Here is a 15526-nt window from a genome sequence, read left to right on the forward strand (position 1 = left end):
ATTTTTCATTTAAAAATTTTTGTTGATAAGGTTTCCTAGGTTTTTTCCAATAAACATATATTACTTGGTTAATAAGACAAGAAGCAAACCAAAAAGAACTTTTTTGTTTTTGTTTTGTGTTCTTTGGTTTTATATTGCTCTTTTTTTTCGTAGTTTCCTAATATGAAAGCTCAGGTTATTTATTCAAGACCTTTCCCTTTTTTCAATTGAAGTATGGTTGATTTACAATATTGTGTTAGTTTCAGGTGTACAGCAAAGTGATTCAGATATAGATAACTAAAAATATATATATTAGATTGTTTTCCATTATAGGTTATTACAAGATATTGGATATAGTTCTGTGCTATACAGTAAATCCTTGTTGCTTATTTATTTTATGTATAGTAGTTTGTATCTGTTAATATGATACTCCTAGTTTATCCCTCGTCCCTCTCTTTCCCTTTTGGTAACCAAAAGTTTGTTTTCTATGTGTATGAGTCTGTTTCTGCTTTGTATATAAATTCATTTGTGTTTTTTTTATTCCACATATAAGTGATATCTTATATTTGTCTTTCTCTGTCTGACTTCCTTCACTAAATATAATATTCTCTTGGTCCATCTGTGATGCTGCAAATGGCAATATTTCATTCTTTTTTATGGCTGAGTAATATTCTATTGTTTGCGTGTGTGTGTGTGTGTGTGTGTGTGTGTGTGTGTTGTGTGTATACATATGCCACATCTTCTTAAGCAACCCATCTATCAATGGGCACTTGGGTTGTTTCCATGTCTTGGCTATTGTAAATAGTGCTGCTCTGAACATTGGGGTGCATGTATCTTTTTGAATTAGAATTCATCTTTTCCAGATATATATCCAGGAGTGGGATTGTTGGATCATATGTCAACTCTATTTTTAGTTTTTTAAGGAACCTCCGTACTGTTTTCCATAGTGCTACACCAATTTACATTCCCACCAACAGTGTAGGAGTGTTCCCTTTTCTCCATACCCTCTCCAGCATTTGTTATTTGTAGGCCTTTTGATGATAGCCATTCTGAATGGTGTGAGGTAATAATTTTTTTATAATTTTAATAATTAGTTTTAATATTAACATAATAGTTATTGCATTTTTTAAAAGATTTATTTATTATTTATTTATTTTATTAATTTTTGGCTGTGCTGGGTCTTAGATACATGCAAGATCTTTGTTGAGGCACATGGGATCTTACGTTGTGGCGTGCAGGCTCTTCGTTGTGGTGCACGGGCTTCTCTCTAGTGGCATGTGGGGTTTTTTTCTCTTCTCTGGTTGTGGTGCAAAGGCTCTAGGATGCATGGGCTCTGTAGTTGTGACTCATGGGTTCCTGAGCACGTGGGCTCCAGCACGTGTGGGCTCTGTAGTTTGTGGCATGCAGACTCTCTAGTTGAGGCGCGCAAGCTCAGCAGTTGTGTTGCGCAGGCTTAGTTGCCCCAAGGCATGTGGGATCTTAGTTCCTTGACTAGGGATCGAACCTGCATCCCCTGCGTTGTAAGGCAGATTCTTTACCACTGGACCACCAGGGAAGTCCTGGTAATAATTCATTGTGGTTTTGTTTTGCATTTCTCTAATAATTAGCGATGTTATCTTTTCATGAGCCTGTTGGCCATCTGTGTTTTCTTTGGGGAAATGTCTGTTTAAGTCTTCTGCTCATTTTTCGATTGGGTTGTTTGTTTTTTTAATATTGAGTTGTATGAGCTGTTTGTATATTTTGGATATTAACCCCTTGTCAGTTGCATCATTTGTAAATATTTTCTCCCAATCCACAGGTTGTCTTTTCATTTTGTTTATGGTTTCCTTTGCTGTACAAAGGATTTTAATTTTGATTAGGTCCCATTTGTTTATTTTTGCATTTATTTCTTTTGCCTTGGGAGACTGCTCTAAGGAAATATTACTACAATTTATGTCAGAGAATGTTTTGCCTGTGTTCTCTTCTAGGAGTTTTAGGGTGCCATGTCTTTTAAACCATTCTGAGTTTGTTTTTGTATATGGTGTGAGAGTGTATTCTAATTTCATTGATTTACATATAGCTTTCCAGCTTTCCCAGCACCACTTGCTGAAGAGACTGTCTTTTCTCCACTGTATATTCATATATTAATTGACCATAGGTGTATGGGTTTAATTCTGGGCTCTCTATTCTGTTCCATTGATCTATATGTCTGTTTTTGTGCCAATCCCACACTGTTTTGATTACTGTAGCTTTATAGTATAGTTTGAAGTCTGCAAGGGTTATGCCTCTAGCTTTGTTCCTCCAAAAAAGACTTTTTATGTTGCCTCTAGCTGAATATTTTAGAAAGTTTCTGATGGATATTAGGGAAGGAAAAGCAGGCCTTATATTCTTTCACCATTAAGATAAATTGTTTCATTGTTCTCTTATTTTTTTAAAAAATATGAATTAAAATAATTATCAATCATAAGTGTATGTAGGAAATGAAAGCCCTAGAATTTAGACAAGCCAAATGAAGACCAGCAATGCTCTCCTGCCAGTTTTAAGCTGTTATGATATTAAAGAAAAAGCCATAAGATCAGGTCAAGCAAAACAGAGTGATTACATTATCATTGTCAGAAAAAAGCGAGCCTTCTTGATGTTCTGTCTAGTAATAGTTTTGCAAATTAATATTGGGGTCATTTCTTTTTTGGAATATATGACCAATTGGTTTTTATTCATGGATATTTTTCTTAATTTACAAAATGATAAATCATTATTGTTATCTATTAGTATTTATTCAGCACATACTCATACTGTAATCCTTCTTAGTCATTCTAATTATATTTTGTTGTATCTATTATGAGCATGAATTGCTTTTTCCATAGACTATAGGTCAGTTGAAGAGTTTCATTTGTCACTTTTGCTTAATTTTATTCAGTGTCCCTACCATTTTTTTGTGTCTGCTCCAGCATCTCTTACTTCACCCACCCCCTTTCAACATCCTCTTTCCACAGTTTGCTTCTGTTACTTATCCCAGACACCCAGTATGTAAGACCCAACAATTTGACGAATGTTTCACTGGCGGAGTAGTGCTGTGCACTCAGTTCTCCCTTTGTCTGAATTCCTGTCATGCTTGTGATCACTGCCACCCTGTTTAGTGCATAATTGTTCTCCTTGTTTCAAGCGTTCTCATTTTGTCTCCGTGTCTATATTGAAAGGCTCTTGAAGAATTTACAGTCCTCCATTTTCCAGAAGTGGAAGGAAGCCTCTGTTTTATGAGTGCATCCAGTACACCATGTACTCTGCTGGGTGTTTTGCTTATCTCATTTAAGCCTGTTAATTCTTCGTTAAACTGGTATTAATATCCTCATAAGTCATGGAAGAAGACTAAACTCAGAGAGGTTGCATACTTGCTTGAGGCCACACAGCTGGTTAGTGTCCCAGCTGTCTGACTCTGGGTCTCTAAATGTTTTCCATTCCACCATATTGTCTGACTGGTTGATAATACGTCACTTTCACATTGTAGCTCATTTACCATTTTATTTAATTTTCTACTTTTGTATACTCTTGCTTTGTGTTTGACATAATTGAGGTAAAATGTCATGATAGAAACATTAAATATAATCAATTCTTGCTTTTAAATGGCCTTCCCTGTTCATGTCAAGTTTTCTTCCTCTCTTGGTACCTTCCCCATGATTTTTTTTCCACTCACCAAAACTACATTAAACCTCAAAGTGCCTAATTCATTAAAGTACTCCTCTATTCCATGAACAGTTTAAAGACATGAATACATGGATTGGCTCTCTCTTTTCCCTGCGTGAAAGAAGCTACCTTCTCTTTATTTCAATCTGAGATTCCTCTCCCCCTCTAAATTATTCTCCCAATAGTGGAGGCAGCACACTTGACACAAAAGGCAATGAAGTGGAAGCAGTGTTCTGAGCTTAATTCCCTGTAGTGCCTCTAGGATATGCAAAAGCCTGTAGTAGCCTGACCTCTGCAGGAGACAGCAGAAGTGAATATTTACAGAGAGAATCCTGAGTAGGAAAAGCCTCCCTTTCAACTGTGTTAACTTACAGAAAGCTAGAGAAGACAGTCTCATAGCCTCCCCCAAATTAACCAGCATATGCCCACTCTTCTGTCCCACCATGTTTCTCTTTGTCAGAAAGTGCCTGGGTTTTATCTTCTTAATGCGGTGTGTAGAACTAGGAGGAGGAATTTAAAAACAGGCGACAAAGATACTAAAGGAAACTCTCTGAATGAGTCAATCCAGGCTCTTCTAACTCTTTTCCTTCCTCATGAAGTTCTCTACAGAATTCAGGTGGGACTGAAAATGTTGTCGTCTGGGGCCACTCACCGCATATTGTAGACAGTCAAGAGACAATGGCCTGAGCTGAGATTTAGTTGAGGGTTAGAGATATTACACATGTATATTGTTCTTTAAAATGGTGGTGTTTTCATTCTCATAGTCTACTGGTAGAAGTTCAAAGGAAAACACGTTTCCAGAAAACAACTTGGCAATTCATACCAAAAGCCTTAAAATGACATACTCTTTGACCTAGCAATTATGCTGTTAGGATTATATCCTAGGGAGATGATAGAATAAAAATCACTTTATCATTTATCATCAGTATGATTTATACTACCAAAAAATTGGAAACAACCTGTTATAGCCTGGATTGTGTTCTCCCCCCAAATTTATACATTGAAGCCCCAAGCCCCAATATGACTGTATTTGGAGATAGGGCCTTTAAAGAGGTAATTAAGATTAAATGAAGTCATAAGGGAAGGAGCTTAATCCAGTATGACTGGTGTCCTTGTAAGAAGAAGGTTATTCCAGGAATGTGCAGACACAGAGAAAAGGCCATGTAAGGACACGAGGGGAAGGCAGTTATCTGCAAGCCAGAAGAAAGGCCTCATCAGAAACCAACTTTGCTGGCGCCTTGATCTTGGGCTGCCAGCCTTCAGAACTATGAGAAAATAAAGTTGTGTTATTTAAGCCACCCAGCCTCTGGTGTTTTGTTATGGTACCCCTAGTAAACTAATACACAACCTAATCATCCAATAATAGAAGAAGATTACATGAATTAGAGTACAATCCAACAATGGAATATAATGCAATCATAAAAATAATGATTTATACCTACTTATTGATATAGGCAGTGCTCCCAATATGGTGACTCCCAAGGAGGTGACTGAAAAACACACATAGTATGATCCCATTTATATAAAAATGTGTTTGTATGTGTGTGCATGCATGTGTGTGTGTACAATGTCTGGAATTATATGCAACAGACCCTCACATCCTTTCCAGATATGGTTTTATTCCTCTTTCCCTCTCACCCTCCTCGCCTTCCCTTTTTTCTTCTTTTGCTTGTCTGTAAAGCCTGTTTTCCAATGAGCATGAATTATCTTTAGAAATATAAATTCCTATATGTATTTCTCTATATATAATTTAGACATATATATTTTTATCCCATAATTTTAAAATGGCTTTTATATGGAATAAAATGTGTCAAGATTGTAAAATTCTTGAGCTCAGCAACTATTACTATCTTATAAACCAATGCATATAATATCATTAAATATTTAATTATCTTCTTCATCATTTAATTTAATCTGTTTTATTCCCTTAATCAAAAACTTCCCTTTCTATACCCCTCGTCGTATTTATTCAGCATTTTTGAGTGATGAAACATGTCAACTTTTTACTTTTTCTGTTTCTAAAACTTATATAGCGTTAAGTGCTGAGAACATACACTTGTAGAGAGAAAGATCCAGATTTGAATGCTGGTCCAGCCACTTAAACAGCATAATCTTGAGAAAGTTATTTAACCTTTCAAAGTCTCACTTTTCTTAGCTGTTAAGTGTATAATAATATACTTTTCTTAAAAGTTTGTTGTTGAGATGCAATGAGATAACATATCCAAAGCACAACAGAGAGGTTCAGGGCAAGGATTCTGGCATCAGAATGCTGAGGTTTGAATCTCAGCTCCCTGACTTTTTAGCTGTGTGATACTGGACAAGTTAATAACCTCCCTGTACCTCAGACTCCTCATATCGGAATAATGATGCTACGTACATAATTGAGATTGTTTTGAATATCAAATGTGTTGATATTTATTAAATTCTTATAACAGTATGGCACATAGTAAGACTATATGGGCATTTATTAACTCTATGAAGAATTAATATAGGGGTAGTATATAGTATTTACCATCAAAATCATCATCACATTGTCAAAATATAATAGTCCAGGTGTTTTAATATATCAAAACAACTGTATATTTGTCAGCTCTTTTCTTGCTGTGTAACTTGTGAGAGCACCTTGATTTAGGAGCTTTTTTGAGAATTTGTTACTTTAAAAATTTCTATTTATTATAAAAACAGATATTAAAGGACACAAGGAGGAAGAAGATTCCCCTTAGTATCCTCACTTAACTCTTCAAACACTCCTCTTTCCTTCCAGTCTGGCTAATATGTATACGAGGTAGTAGTTCTAATTAGAGTGTATATTTTTGTGTGTGGGCCTCATACTTTTCTCAGTAGAAGAGACTCCCTGTACCTGTCAAGGCCAGAGAGGAGCCTGTGAGTTCTGGATCCTATCCCCTCTCATCTTCTCAAGGTCTTTTCTCCTGAATCATCCATTTCTTCCTCTATATTGAATTTCTCGCATTAGCATGTAGTATGCTCTTGTATCTCAAATCTTTAAAAATTCCTCTTTTGACCTCAACATCCCCTTTAATCGTTATCCCATTTATAGTCTGCCCTTCACAGCAACACCTGTTGAAAAATCTGTTTCTTGTGCTGTCTGCACCTATCACCAACACTTTCTCCTTGACCTGCTCTAGATGGGCTTCCATTCCCATCACTCCTCTGAGACTGCATTTTTCAAGTCCCCGACAACTGCTGTGATGGGAAATTCCAGTCATTTAGTCCTTTCCTTATCTTGACCTTTTCTTATCTTGACCTCAAAGAAGACTGTTGACCAGTCCCTTCTTGCTTTTTTCCCTTCATGGATTCTATTACTACACACTCACTGACATTTTCTTCTCTTTCACTGGCTCCCCCTTCTCCATTCTTCTGGCTGGTCCCATTCCTCCTTTCCGCCTCTAAGTATTTGAGTTCAGCAAGGCTCAGTCCCAGACCTTCTCCAACTCTCTAGCTATACTTTCCCCAGGTAATCTCACGCATTCTCATCCATGGGATGGCAACACCCATGTGCAGTCCTGCCTTCTCAGAAGTCCAGACACATATGCAATCACCTCTTCAACATCTCTGATAATATATTTACTAGTCTCTCAAACTTAACTGGGACAAAGCAGAACTCTTGACTTATGTGCACGTCACCCTGAGCACAAACTGTTCCTTCACCAGTCTTCATCTTGGTAAATGACACTGATATCCTCTAAATCTTTAAAGCCAATCTGTGGAGCTGCCCTTGATTTCTTTCTTTCCCTGATACCCCAAATCCAATCTATTCACAATCCTGTTACTTTTACCTCAGAACATCCCCTAAGCTGGTCTAACTTTTTCACCTCTCTTTCCACCATCCTAGTCAAAGCCGCCATCTTCCACAGCTGGAAACACCTCAACAACTCACTAGGGGGATTGCCTGCTTCTCTCCCCTCTTACAGTAAATTCTCCTTACAGAAAACAGAGCAATCCTTTTAAACATAAATCAGATCACAAATCTCATTTTGAAATCATTTAATAAGTACAGCCTCCTTATCAAAGTTTACACGGTCCTGAAAATTGACCTTGCACACCTCTCTAATGTCAAATTATACTCACTACTCTCTTCCTCATGTGCTTCCCTTCCTTTACCTCAGACACGCTGTTCTTGGAATGCAATTCTCTCTTACTTTAAGAAGTTGCCTTCTTATCATTCAAATCCCAGCTTAATGTCTTCTTTTCAGAGAGGCCCTCTCAGATCATCCAATCTAGAGAAGCCAACAGACACTCCTGTCACCTCACTCCATCTTAATGATATGTATAACACTTGTCTCTGATATTTTGTTTAAGGATGTGTTTGCGTTTTCTCTACCACCAGCACTCTATCTGTTCATTTCCACATCCCTGAAGCCTAAAACAATGCCTGAAGAGTAGGCACGCAAGTATGTGTTGAATCAATGCTCTAGACCAGAGATCACATAAGCATTTCCCCATGTGACTGCATCGTCCACAGAACTATCCTTAAAAAATAATAATTAGGGGCTTCCCTGGTGGTGCAATGGTTGAGAGTCCGCCTGCCGATGCAGGGGACACAGGTTCGTGCCCGGGTCCGGGAAGATCCCACATGCCGCGGAGCAGCTAGGCCCGTGAGCCATGGCCGCTGAGCCTGTGCGTCCGGAGCCTGTGCCCCGCAACGGGAGGAGCCACAGCAGTGAGACGCCCGCGTACTGCAAAAAAAAAATAATAATACTAATAATAATTAATTGGGCTTCCCTGGTGGCACAGTGGTTAAGAATCTGTCTGCCAATGCAGGGGACACAGGTTCGAGCCCTGGTCCAGGAAGATCCCACATGCTGTGGAGCAGCTAAGACCATGCGCCACAACTGCTGAGCCTGTGCTCTAGAGCCTGTGAGCCACAACTGCTGAACCCACGTGCCACAACTACTGAAGCCTGCGCTCCTAGAACCTGTGCTCTACAACAAGAGAAGCCACCGTGATGAGAAGCCAACGCACCGCAACAAAGAGTAGCCCCCACTTGCCGCAACTAGAGAAAGCCCGTGCGCAGCAACAAAGAACCACTGCAGCCAAAAATAAATAAATAAATAAATAAAAATAATAATAGCTAATGTAATTGATGTACCATCTCATATTTTTTGGACGTTCAGGTCATTTCCTTTTTTCTTCTTTTCTCCTCTATTGATTCCTTCCCTCTCTCACTCCTTGCCTTTTTTAAAAAATATCCACCTGTGGACTTCCCTGGTGGCGCACTGGTTAAGAATCAGCCTGCCAATGCAGGGGACACGGGTTCGATCCCTGGTCTGGGAAGATCCCATATGCCGCGGAGCAACTAAGCCCGTGCGCCACAACTACTGAGCCTGCGCCCTAGAGCCTGCATGCCACAACTACTGAAGCCTGCGTGCCTAGACCCTGTGCTCCACAACAAGAGAAGCCACTGTGATGAGAACCCCACGCACTACAACGAAGAGAAGCCCCCACTTGCCGCAACTAGAGAAAGCCCTTGTGCAGCAACGAAGACCCAACACAGCCAAAAATAAATAAATTAAATAAATAAATAAATAAATTTCCCCCCATACCTTCCTTCCTTTATTTTCTTTTGTTTTCCATTATTAGATAATGCTGATATGAACATCTTTAGGCATGCACTTTTATTCTTCCTCTCAATTATTTTCTGGGAATAATTTGCCTAGGGATGGAAATCAGATCAAAGAGTAAGACACACCCTGTAACCATGAAAATCTGTTACCTCTCTCCCCAACCCTTGAGTCCTCTATCACCGAAAATGAGAGACGGCACAATGGTATGAGGAGATACAGAGGTTTCTAAGAGTAATAGAGTGAACAGTGAATGCTTTCCAATAAGTAGTAAGAGAATTAGTCAGTATGTGAAAGGCCTTAATGATGCCCCGAACTACACATAGCTTCATAAATTGCACTCTTGGGACCTTTGTTTCCCTTTTTGTTTGTTTGTTTAATTTTTGCATACATATATAGTATCTTTCTGTGTGTTCTACTGGGATTTTCATTGTATAAAACTCTAAAGCCGTTATATTTGATTCTGTTAACTTTTTTGTGAAATACAGTTTCTATTTTTTCAAACTTTAGAAAGTTATTGCTTTGAAGAGCTGATAGTCCATTTTTAGCTTTTTCTATGATTTGAAAGTCATAGTTCACTTATTAAGCAACCTGAAGTTTATTTTTATATGGTATAAACTGCAGGTTGTCTAAGTTTTTAAAATATATTTTTCTTTGCTCTATTTAATATTATATACATATACCTTCAAAGAAGTTACTTTTACCTTTCCTAAAATTAGCTGTCATGTGTATTTTAGCAATTAATCATTAAATCCTTCTGTTACCAACAGAAATTATTTACATTATTTGTTACAATGCCATATACATTGTATAAATGTTTAGGTAAAGTTGTAAAATTAGGAAAAAGTGTACATTTTGATTACCTCAGTACTTCTGTGTTCTTATTATTGTCTTCACACTTTAATTGGAGGAATCAAGCTTTAGGGACCCATATTATTTTCTGAATCTTTACTAAACTGTTCATTACTGCATCTATCTTATCTAAGATAAGTTGATGATGAATAGCCTTTTAACAGATAAATTTGTCCTTTAAAAGTTAAATAATGTATGTTATTTTAAAAAGTTAAATAGCTTATGCATTAGTTTAAAAAAATTTATGGCTTGTATTTTGAGATGAAAAGCAAGTTAATCATCATTAATACTTGATACATTCCAGAAAAGAAACTGATCTTGTGGATTGATGTGTATGTATAAAATTTTGTATTGATTGATATACATAAATACATCAAATTTTCCATCATATGTCTTTATCAAAAATCTTCAGAATGCTCTAAAAATGGTATAGATTGATATTAAGCCTCACAAGTAAGTGCATTATCATCCCAGGATTAAAAAAAAAAAATGCTACCAGCATAAAGTAATATGTATTGAATTTTTACCGCCTGCCTGGCACTGTACCAAATGCCCACATTGCCTCATCTCATTTCATTATGATAATTGCCCTGAGTGGCAGATATTACAGATATTATTGTTATCGCCCATTTCACAGAAAAGGAAACCAGGATCCAGAGATTATATAACTAGGCTCAAGTTAAGTGGCAGAAACTGGATTCACGCTCAGGCCCATCTGACTCCAGAGCCCCTTTGATACTATGCCTGACTTGCTTTCAGTAGCTCTCTTGTCTTGTGAAAGCTATAGCTTTTTTTTTTTTTTTTTTTTTTGTGATACGCAGGCCTCTCACTGTTGTAGCCTCTCCCGTTGCGGAACACAGGCTCCGGACGCGCAGGCTCAGCGGCCATGGCTCACGGGCCCAGCCGCTCTGCGGCATGTGGGATCTTCCCGGACCGGGGCACGAACCCGTGTCCCCTGTATCGGCAGGTGGACTCTCAACCACTGCGCCACCAGGGAAGCCCAAAGCTATAGCTTTTCAAAGGTCTTCTCTAGACTTCTACAAAAATGTCAGGACCGAGTTTAACTCTGTGGGTAGAGGGAGTAAAAGCAAGTCTCCCTAATGCCCCATCACAGTCTCCGCTCTGCTACCAAAGGCAAAAACTCAGGCAATGACTTCATTTATGAAGAGTTCTCAGCTAGAGAAGAGAGATCTATGGTTAATTTGTATTCTTTGTGCCAGTGGCTAATTCTGTCCCTTGTCCCTTGAGTTCTTCATTTTTGGTAGTAATGTTATATGTGAATGGAATGAGTCCTACCTGGTATAATCACTACACAGAGCATACAAGCTGACCTTGACCCAGCACTTCACCAGCCCTCTCCTTCATGCCTCCGTGCTGATACATAAATTAGCTTATTTCATGACCAGCAGTTTTAAATCACAGGGTTTCTCTTTTTTTCCTCTACGAATACTAGTTTCTTTAATCAGATAGCATAATTTATGTGAAAGGGAAGAAACTAAGTATTTATTAAGTGCCTACTGTAAATATGACAGCATCTAGCATAGTTTCCTAAACACAAGAAGCACCAGTAATTGTTCATTTTTCTTATCTTCCTTCTTTTATCTCCTACCCTCTGCACGTTTAGTGTTTTGTTCCCTGTTACTCACCTGTGTTAACAGATGGCAAACTCTAGAAACAGCAGCTACCACCTGGGAGGGGTAGAGCGCTGGCTGTTTATAGAGACAAGGACAATCAGAGGAGAAATGTGTGCAGCCGTGAACTTCTTTGGTGACTTTAGGTGACAGAGGGTGCCTGTCCGCCCTCCTTTTCTCCTCTCAGCCTCTCTTCTCCCCTTACCTGTCCCCAGTCTCCATTGACTGGGGAAGAGTTCCCACAAACGACTGTCTTAAAGAGATTTATTAGGTCTTGTTTGTAAAGCTTTTTCAATTATTCAAACAAAGAGAAATGTAGTACAGCACGTCACACAGAACAAGATTTTGTTTAATGTTTTATAAGCATGAGAACTCTTCATGAGCAAAGCCTTTCTGAATAGCTCAGAGGTGAAGTATGTAGTAATTCCAAGGCTAAATGGTTAGACTATTCTAATCTCTGCATGTACCAGGGTAAGGAGGGAGGGCAAGAGCCTCCCTGTTGGATTCTATTGACCTTGACTGACAAATTATTTCTGCTGTAAAGACAACACGAATGCAGATTGTCTTCAGTAGAATGCTTCGTTCTGATGCTTTCGTCACTAGATAAAAATATAAGGTGCTTTGAAAAGGAATTCTTTCAAAGCATTGTACTTTCATTTAATCCACTACGGTTGGAACATTAGTAATCACAGTGACTATTCCTTCTTAAAAAACATTTAAATGTTTATGTTGGGCCTTTCTCTTTGTACTGATATACTTATCTGTTTATGATACTTTTATATAAATGTTTTTAAGTAAGCTGTGTTTCTTTTTGTTAAAGCAACATAGGATATACACACCTATGTAGATTAAAAGTAAATTATCTCAACTATCACTATGGGTCCCCAACTGGAATATGTCTAGCTCATTGATACCCTAGTATTAGTGAATGCTCAGACCTCTAGCCATTAAATACTTATAGATGGAATAGCTGTAAAAAAAAAGAAAAGTTACTGTACCTTGGTTAATTTTAAACAATTAACTAAAACAAATTACAGAGGCTCTGAAAAGAATTGTGCTTAATATCTGGTTAAACCTTATTGTTAACATCCTTGTGAAACTATTGTTGGTGTTGCTATTGTGTCTTAGGTCTATTTCCTCTCATTCCCACACTTTGCATGGTGTAGATGATCTCCCCTTTTCTGTGGCTCATAAATCTATGTTTTCAAGACAAGTTTCCATATTACCAGTTATTTGTTGGACTTAGCAACTTGAACATCCATAGACCTTTCCCTCATGTTCCACATTTCACATCAACACCTACTCAGTTATTCAAGCCAGAATTCCTAGCATCACCAGTGATACCTCTCCTTTATCTCTCCCATAAATCCATTCTGAAATCATGTCGATTTTTCCCTCCACAACATCTTTATACATCCTTATCTTCTTTTTTGTCCTCACTGCCAGTCTCTGAGTTTAGACCATCATCTTCTTTTGTCTGCATTATTTCAGTAACCTTTTAGCAGGTTTTCTAGCATTTGGTTTCTCCAAAGCTGCTTCAGAAATCCTGGATTTATCTAATGAGCTCATTCTTGATCATGTTACTCTGATTTTTACAATCATCCCAAGAGTCCTTGCTGCCTATGGAGTAAAGCTCCAACTCTAAAGTCTTAAAATCTGGACCCAGTTTACAAGTCTTATGTCGAAATATTCACAGCTGCTCCCTACCTGTACCCCCATTGCAACACACATCAATGCAAGTTACCATCTACCCATAATGGACTAATCTCTAATCCTTAAACCAAAATCTTTTATATACATGCTTCTTACCCTACCTGGTGATAGAGTATAGTGTTTAATAGCCCAAGCTTTGATGTCACACAGACCTGGAATAAAATACAAGTTTTGTTAATGACTAGCTATAAAGCCCTGGCTAAATTACTAAACCTTCTGGACCTCTGTTTCTTAATCTGAAAAATGGGCATTTAAAACAAGTTAACTCATTGGGTTGTTATGAAGAATGGAGTATAAGTGCTCAGTATAGTACCTTATTTATAGTAAATTTCTGATAGATAATAGCTTGTATTACCCAGAATGCACCTCTTCTTACACCTGAATTCTGAAACTCCAGCCATCCTTAAAGTTAGAGCTGAGTAGTAACTGTTCCTATATAGCATTCCTTGACCTAGACTTCTCCCAGGTCTGCTCACATGAAGTCATTGTTAATCATCCTTTTATCTAAGTTCCCAGAGCATTTTGTAATCCTTCTATTATAGCGTAGGTCTCAATCTTTTATTATTTATGAAATGTTTCCCCCACTGGAACATGAGTGCAGGGCAATGTCTTGTTCATTTTGTGTCCTGGGACCTAGCACAGATCCTGGCATATAATAGACATTCAGTAGTTATTCACCAAATTCAATTCATTAGATAATTTAAACATCCTACTTCCCTCCTCGTTATACCATTTAGTGCTTGTTTTGCTTAAAATTGAAAAGATAAGCCAGTGATAGCATTTCTAAGCTCCCATTTTAAGAAATTAATTTAAGCTGGCACCATCAATATAATATCCAGTCTCTAAAAAGCAGACTTAATAATAAGAAATGAATCTTTTTTTTTTTAAAGGAAGCATTCAATATCTTTAGTTCTAAAATTGCAGGGCTTGTTGGCACAGTGAGGTCAGTGTGTTGCATCATCGCATTAGAAGAACTGTACGAATTTATTAGCCACTCAGTATGACAGGGGCTTTCACTCTAGGCATCAGGCAGATGTTCAAACATCAGAGAATGGCTACAGAGTGCTAGACACAAAAAGCAAGTGCCTAGTGAAACCTTAGCTGTTATAAGGAACATCTTTAACAAAAAGTACATTTAACTGAGCCCACAGGGACAGTATGTTAGACCAGATTCACCAACAACTTTTACTAAGGAGTAGACTAGCTTTTCTCCCCACTAGAAAGGAGGTTAATACACAGAGAAAAGTATGAGAGATGCCTGCCAGGATTGGTTTCTCTACTGCTTGCTCTAGGACAATGTCCTTTTTTTTTTTTTGAGAGTTTTCATTTTATAAAAAACTGGATTTTCAACTTCTGTTGAAAAAGCAGACCTGGTAATATTGGGCAGCTGCTTTTCCACAGAGCAAGCTTCAGTGGCAGCCAAGAAGCAATTGCCCACTTAAAGAAGGCTGTCATCTCACAGTACATCCAACTACTGCATCCCATTGTCGATACTTGCCTCCCCTTCACCCATTTCTATCTCCTGACTCAGCTCTGTAGGGCTGGGAGTTGTGCTTTTGATCCCTTGCTCTAAGCCTCAGTTTCCAAATCTGTAGAATTTGTATAGCATCAACTAGCTTGCAGGATTTTTGTAAGGACTAAATAATGTAATTTGTGTGCAGCGCCACACTGAGTTCCTGATGTCATAGTAAGTTCTCTATGAATGGTTACTATTTCTTCAGTTTGCTTTCAAAACCGTTATTTATGGAGCTTCTTCTATGTGCCAGGTGCTAGGCTGGCCATGGAGATATGATGGTGTGCAATGCAGGCACGACCCCTGCCTTCAGAATGTTTATGGTTTAGCTTCCAAGGAAATGTCAGCTATCATTCTACTGGCCATGTGGGTTTTGTTTGTGTTATGCAACAAGGGGGGAAAAAGTCATTGGGTTGCTTTGGGAATAACTGCACTGGACTGAAGGGGGGAAAAGGCAACAGAGAGGCTTTATAAAAATGCATTTCGAACTGAACATTTTCCAACAGCTCTTCATTCTTACTGTTTCCACGAAGCTGCTCCTCCTCAGGAGCTTCCTATCTCAGTACAGGACCTTGTTAATCTACTCAGATGCTCAA

This window comes from Leucopleurus acutus (genome assembly GCF_964270905.1).
Source record: "Leucopleurus acutus genome assembly, chromosome: 3".
Lineage (NCBI taxonomy): Eukaryota > Metazoa > Chordata > Mammalia > Artiodactyla > Delphinidae > Leucopleurus > Leucopleurus acutus.